Source organism: Photinus pyralis, unplaced genomic scaffold (assembly GCF_008802855.1).
Source record: "Photinus pyralis isolate 1611_PpyrPB1 unplaced genomic scaffold, Ppyr1.3 Ppyr1.4_LG1, whole genome shotgun sequence".
Lineage (NCBI taxonomy): Eukaryota > Metazoa > Arthropoda > Insecta > Coleoptera > Lampyridae > Photinus > Photinus pyralis.
This window is the reverse complement of record NW_022170249.1, coordinates 37652248-37658247: the sequence shown is the minus strand read 5'-3', so window position 1 is coordinate 37658247 and position 6000 is coordinate 37652248.

Below are 6000 nucleotides of genomic sequence, written 5' to 3'. Positions count from 1 at the left end.
GCGTCTGCTGCTTGGTAATTATGAAAAATATTTGAAGCTTGTTCTATGGAGAGAACTTTATTTTATGTTTATGCATGGTATGGATGCACTGCTCACCACACAAAGTCTATAGCAGGCTTAAGAGCCTGAGTGTGAGTCGTAGATGTTTGGGACAACAAAAAAAATTAAAATGTGTCGTACAGAACATTCTGTAATAAAATCGCAATTAAGAACTGAACAATCGAATAAATAAATAAACACTCTTATGTAGTCAGGTCAAGAGGAGCCGATTAGAAGATGGTGCGTGTGTAGAATGTGGCGTGGCGCAGTCTATAATAAATTACGATAATCCCATACTGATAAAACCAAATATTTGACTTGACTTACCGTAAATTATCTCAATTGGAGAGCCATGACAGCGTCACATATTCGTCTAAAGCATTCCATGCCATCTGCCACCGGTACTACCTCTCCGGAAGTGATTAGATTAGACATATAGTTACATGCCTGCACTAAATCATCCGTTAAGAGTCCCATTTCGAACACAGTGCACAATAATTTAAAATGAGAAGCCATAGCGCAAAGAAAAACTTAAATACTCGTACAAAACGTAAACTAATTTTAAAAAGGCTAGGCGGTTATGTATAAGGCATGGAAAAGAATTTTAATTCACCAACTGCTGTGGGATGTCACTTTTTTGTTAGATTTATTAGGGATATTCTTAACAACGTACGTACGTTTCGTCATCTATAAAAGCCTCGGTACATTCTTGGTACACGAAGGAGTTGCGCTTGAGAGTATTTGGGGCACTTGCCGTCAAAACGGGCGAAGCGTATCACATGGGATGAAGCGGATCAGCAGCACAAACGTGGCATGAAACACGCTCACAGAATTATGGACACCTCGAAGACGAGCACAAGTGTTATGTTCGCCGTAGCAGGAGATTTACCATTTCTTCCACCATATTGTGTACAAAGCAAAACTGCACTGAAGGTGGTATTCTCGATACAATCGTACGCAAAGTGGTTGGTTAGAGACTGAAATGTTCGAAGATTGGTTTTTACCCACTGCTTTACCATTTCAAGAAACTGGAGGGCCCCAAAATAATGATACGTGCCAATGTGAACAGCCATTTAACAATGTCTGTTATACAAAGTTGCCAAAATAATGACGTAAAATTTGAATTTCTGCAGTGCAATGGCATTTTTCCCGCCTTGTAAGGCTGAATGGCGTAGGTTACGTTGGTAACTTTATATATATATGCAAACATGTCCGATTGCGTTGTCAGGAAAGGTTTACGTTAAAAAATGACATATATATATATATATATATCTGGCGAAAACCCTCTCACAAAACCCCAGACAGAGCAGTCGGCAGCAGGAATCGAACCCACAACCTCCCGAATAGCAGCAACGCAACCATTGCGCCACCGGCTTCGGTCAAATTAGATGTTTAGAACGCCATCGTCAAATTGTTCTTGTAATCTATTAACCTGTTATTTATTTGAAGGTAGACTCTATTGTTGTTGCCTACATTTTGGCCGCCTCGAATTTGTTGCAACGTTGTGGTTGTCATCGCTTGTTCGGCAAAGAGTTTTTCGACAAATTCGTAAATATTCGGATATTTTCGAACTAAGACAGAGAATAATTCAAGAATGTCGAAATATTGCAAAACCAACATTTGAAAAGGTTCGACAAGAGTTTGAGAATAGATTATAACTGGCGATCAAAAATGAGTTGCTGTCGAGTCGGCTTTGGAAGTTCAAGTTAAATACGATTTTCCATGTTTATTTTTTGATTTGCACGATAATTACTAACCTAAATGTAATGCTATTTGGTATGGTTGGAAAGCATTTTTTCAGAGCCTTTCCAACGACGTATCACACATGGGGGTCACTATTTAAGATTTAAAAGTTGGGGTGGCTGGGGCGCAGGGGGTTGGAGGGGGTGCGTCGCCAACTATGTCATTGTGATTCCCCCTCCGAATTACCGAAACGGATTTTGATTTTTTTAAATATCTCGTTTATTTACTAAGATATGGGGGGTGGTAAGTTTTCAAATTGTCACCCTGTATGTACAGACAGAAGACCACTGTTACAGCAAGGAAAACGCAACACCTTCAGTTACACCTATGAAAAGAAAAACAAACAAAACTACTCGTCTGAATAATTCTTTGGCCATTTCCAATAATCTACTCAATTCAGTGAACGTGCGAAATGATCTTTTAAATCGTTACTATGAAGCAAAAATCAAATTTATGCAAGAAAAACAAGTGTATTTTCAAGAAAAACTAAAATTAGAAGCTAAAAAAGTAGCAATTCTGGATGACATTTCAAATACTATTAAACATCAATTTCAGTAATTTTATAAGTAGCTGTATTTTATAAATAAAAAATATACTTTTGGTTAGTTATTAAAATAATTATATATTAATTGATTTTGCAGCTCTCTTCCTCTCTGTAAATCCAGATTGGCGTTATTTTCCCGAGCAATGACATTATTTTCAATATTTTGGAGTTCCCTTTCATCAACGAAATCCTCTCCCGGTTCAGGATCTGGTAAATTGTTAACAATGCACATCACTATGAATCCTGTTGTCAAACATTAATGCCAATCAAACAAATTACGAGAAATTATTACTGTATTACTGTATTTATTAATTATTTAATGCAAGTAGAAAAAGTATAGTATTTAAGAAAGGCATTATTCACTCAGATAAATAATGCCACTCCGACTCGTAGCGCAAATCTTCTTGAATAATTGCCAACTTTCTCACTCGTTGAATAACATACTATTGTTTCACTGCTGTCATAGTATAGGTATTGTGTCTGTGTGAAGTTAGAAGTTAGATCGTTGCTCTGGTCTGTACACATAACGTGATTCATTTGATGTTATTGTTTAGAAGATGGGCGGTGCACATGGAGCAAAGATGCAAAACGTGCCTTTTTATCATATTTTAGTAATCATCTAAATAATAACAGGCTACCATCAAACAAAGAATGTCGCGCTTTTCTGGAACAAAATCGTAGCTTAGCGAACAGGACAGTTGCAAGCATTAAAACTGCTGTGGCTAATGAACTTAAACGAAGAGTAAGTTTTTTATTTGCAATTCCGATTTGAATTATATTTTTTCAGATTCCTAGATTGCCCGGTACGCAACAACGGAATGTAATTTAAGTTGTTTAAATGTTATTTTTCGTGGAGAAAGTCAACCGTTTTGTTTACTGTTTCATTTTTATTTTAGAGTATATATATTTTGTTTAGTCTTAGTTTTTTTTCAATAGATTCTGTGTTTAATGAACTGGTACTGTATTTCATTTTCTACCGATATTTTGTAGTCTTTGTAAAACCTTTAGCATATGTTTAATTGAAAAAAAAATTCAAATTGAACCAAGATGTAAGTAGATAGTACAAGCATAGGAACACTCAATGAATATTAAACAAGTTAAAGAAGCATGCGATTGTATCGCCTAATGCAAGGGATTTTCGCCGGGATCGGCTTATCCGATCCGGCTCAAACTCAATACCGTTCATCCCCGGGACGGCAGAAATACATAACCGAAAAGATCGCGAGATATCCTGCGGACGATGGCCTATGCACAAACCTGGTGCAATAGGTGATTTTTCTTCGAAAATCCCTAAAATGGTAGACAAGAGTTTCTTAATAAGTTACACTGTGGCTACAAAACGAGTTTCACTTTTATGAGAATGCTATTGATTTGTACGTCTACCTCTAGCGGTTAGGATTTACATTTTGGAGTTAACATATTTTTAAGCTAAGCAATAAAATTCGCTGAAATGACTAGAGAACTTACCTTCAACCAGAGCACGGTAAGATGTTTGAGATAGTGCGTGCAAGCTCCAATCATTAAACCCTGTACCTTATAAGTGCTTGTGATTTCCAATTATTCTTAAAAGTAATTCGCAATAACTAAGCACTCGAGTCTTTTGCAGCACGACTTTCAATCATTTTGTTCGTAGGCAAAGCACTACCAAGGAGGCAGGGGTTGCCTGAAGAAAGGTGACATAAGTTGTGTAAAATTATAGGGGAATTGCTATACAATGACACCGTCGTATTGAATCTATGCAATGACACTGAACGAAAGATTAAAAAGAGAAATGGAAGAGATGGGGATGTTGCAGGAAACACAAATTGGCTTTAGAAATGGGAGGGGAACTATTGACTGCTTACATCTTACACAGATTGGTGGAAAAGAGTGGAAAGGTGTTCGCTTTCTTCTTGGACTTAAAGGCCGTTTGGAAAGAGAAAAATGTGGAAGATGTAAAAATTGACAAGAAGTTAAAGAACAGAATCAAGAAACTATATGGAGAGACCAGATTGAGGAATAATAATAGAAGGAACGGAGTCAAAAGTGTTTTGGACAAGTAAATGACTAAGACAGGCATGCCCTCTCAGCCCAACCGTATCTAATCTTTAGTGATATGGAAAAAGTACTACGACAGGGCCAAGGGATTGTAGTGGGAACAAGAAAGCTGAAGAAAATGATGGGAAGAATGGAGAGATATTGGGAAAGGAAATGAATGGAGCTAAATGTAGAAAAGTCTAAGATAATGAGATTTGGGAAGTGGGGGTGGGAGCAAAGGGGACATAGAATCGAAATGGAAGGAAAGAATACAAGAGGCAAAATAAATAGAATATTAATGGTACCAAAATAATAAGGGAATGGTTGTCGAATTACATTATGGGAGGGAAGTAAAAATATAAAAATAATAGCGAGGTTTAGATGTGGAAATGAGGAGGGAGGAAAGGAGAAATGGAGACAAGAAAGTGAAAGAAAATAATGTATACCTATGTGGAGAGGAAGAAAAAGACATAGAACACATGCAAGGGAATTGCAGGGGGGTGGAAAGTACAGGGAGTGAAGAGGGGAGAAGTGGATGAGGTGGATAATGAGGAAAAGGGGAGACAAAATCGTCGTTTTTGCTGTGTGGTATATTTTGTAAAAAGATTTTGCCACTTTGGTGGCTATGTGCAGTAAAGATGCATCGCAGATGTGTAAAATATTTATAATAGACCATAATAACAAATGCAGCAGGTAATGAAGAAGTGAAAGCTAGCAGATCCTTCCGATTTTGCTTATGTATGAATTTACAGAAGCGCCAAACATAAGGTATTGATAAGCAAAAACAAAATGTAAAGAACTCCACCATTTTCGAATGCTAACAAGGACGAATAAACATACAAAAAGTACGATTTAATACACTCATGATATGGTAGGCAACAAAGTCGACACTAAATGCAATATGTTTCGTCATTTTACGAGCCTACTATTACCGGCGAAAGGCGTTTTACTTATCGACAATATGGCGCTCTATGCTCTATGCGCCATATTGTAGGCTCACACATGCAAGGAAACAAACATATATATATATATATATATATATATATATATATAGCAAACATGTCCGATTGCGTTGTCAGGAAAGGTTTACGTTAAAAAATGACATATATATATATATATATATCTGGCGAAAACCCTCTCACAAAACCCCAGACAGAGCAGTCGGCAGCAGGAATCGAACCCACAACCTCCCGAATAGCAGCAACGCAACCATTGCGCCACCGGCTTCGGTCAAATTAGATGTTTAGAACGCCATCGTCAAATTGTTCTTGTAATCTATTAACCTGTTATTTATTTGAAGGTAGACTCTATTGTTGCCTACATTTTGGCCGCCTCGAATTTGTTGCAACGTTGTGGTTGTCATCGCTTGTTCGGCAAAGAGTTTTTTGACAAATTCGTAAATATTCGGATATTTTCGAATGCATTCTTTACTGAATAATTACATAGATTATATAAGATCCAACCAACCGACCAAGTCATGACTTATCGGTCGGTTCCTTGAATTTCTACCTGTATTTGTACCTCATTATGAAAATATCCCTCGCTAAAACGGGGTGGTGCCGCTCATTTGGGGACCGCTGTATTGAGACCGCTCTATCAGGGACTGCGCTTATGGGGACCGCTGAATAGGGGTGAAATCTTATAAAGTTACTTTTGAC